The following is a 1,709-nucleotide window of genomic DNA, read 5'->3' as shown; positions in this document are numbered from 1 at the left end:
AAAAAAAAAAAAAGAAGGAGGAGGAGGAGAAAAGGAAGAGGAAGAGGAAGAAGAAGGAGGAGGAGAAGCATTTAAAAACTAAGATCTGGCTGGGCGCGGTGGCTCACGCCTGTAATCCCAGTACTTTGGGAGGCCGAGGCGGGTGGATCACGAGGCCAAGAGATCAAGACCATCCTGGTCAACATGGTGAAACCCCATCTCTACTAAAAAATACAAAAAATTAGCTGGGCATGTGGCTCGTGCCTGTAATCCCAGCTACTCAGGAGGCTGAGGCGGAAGAATTGCCTGAACCCAGGAGGCAGAGGTTGCGGTGAGCTGAGATCACGCCATTGCACTCCAGCCTGGGTAACAAGAGTGAAACTCCATCTCAAAAAAAAATTAAAAAATTTAAAAAATAAAATAAAATAAATAATTTTAACCTGTGCTAGAAATCCTTTCTTCTAGCCAGGTGTGGTGGCATGCACCTGTAGTCCTAGCTACTTAGGAGGTTGAGGCAGGAGGATCCCTTGAGCCCAGGAGTTTGAGGCCAATCTGGACAACACAGTGAGACCCATCTGTAAAAAAAAATCCTTTCTTCCTGAATAAAACTGAATCTTTCTTGACTGATTTAAGGTCTGGTACAGAGCTTCCTTTCTTCCTTTTCTGCAAAAGTTTTTTTTTTTTAATTTTTTTTTCTTTAAGATGGGGTTTCACCATGCTGGTCTTGAACTCCCAACCTCAGGTGATCCGCCCACCTTGGCCTCCAAAGTGCTTGGATTACAGGCTTGAGCCACCACACCTGGGCTTTTTTTTTTTTTTTTTTTTTTTTTGAGATGGAGTCTCACTCTGTCACCCAGGCTGGAGTGCAGTGGCCTGATCTCAACTCACTGCAACCTTCACCCTCCAGGTTCAAGTGATTCTCTTGCCTCAGCCTCCTGAGTAGCTGGGATTATAGGCCCGTGCCACCATTGCCGGCTAATTTTTGTATTTTTAGTAGAGACAGGTTTCACCACGGTGGTCGGACTGGTCTCAAACTCCTGACCTTGTGATCTGCCCACCTTGGCCTCCCAAAGTTCTGGGATTACAGGTGTGAGCCACCGTGCCCAGCCATAAAAGTTGTTTTTAAGCACCTATGACATGTCACCCCTGCATAGGTTTGAGGACCAAGATGGTGAAGGCAATGGGCGGGAGTAAGTACTAACCACAGAATATTCCTGAGAAATTGCCTTTCTAGACTACTTCTCATTTGTGTTTGTTTTTATTTTGATACAGGGTCTTGCTCTGTCACCCAGGCTGGAGTGCAGTGTGTGATCTCAACTCACTACAACCTCTGCCTCCTGGGTCCAAGCAATTCTCATGCCTCAGCCTCCTGAGTAGCTGGAATTAGAGGCACATACCACCACGTCTGGGTAATTTGTGTATTTTTAGTAGAGACAGGGTTTCACCATGTTCGTCAGGCTGGTCTCGAACTCCTGACCTCAAGTGATCTGAGCCTCACAAAGTGATGGGATTACAGGCTTGAGCCACCACACCTGGCCTATAGACTAATTCTAGTTTGAATGCCTTGCTTCCAGCCCTTACTTCCTGGCTCTAGGTCAACCAGAGCTCCTTAGGGACCTTCACTTCAGTACAAGCTCTGGCTTGTACTGAATCCTAGTTTGTGTCTTGAGGATTTGCTTTTTTTCCCCTAAGGATTGAAAGCTCAAGAAAAAAAAATCAAGCTAATTGTG

This window comes from Callithrix jacchus, chromosome 20 (assembly GCF_049354715.1).
Source record: "Callithrix jacchus isolate 240 chromosome 20, calJac240_pri, whole genome shotgun sequence".
NCBI lineage: Eukaryota > Metazoa > Chordata > Mammalia > Primates > Cebidae > Callithrix > Callithrix jacchus.
This window is presented reverse-complemented; position numbering follows the sequence as displayed.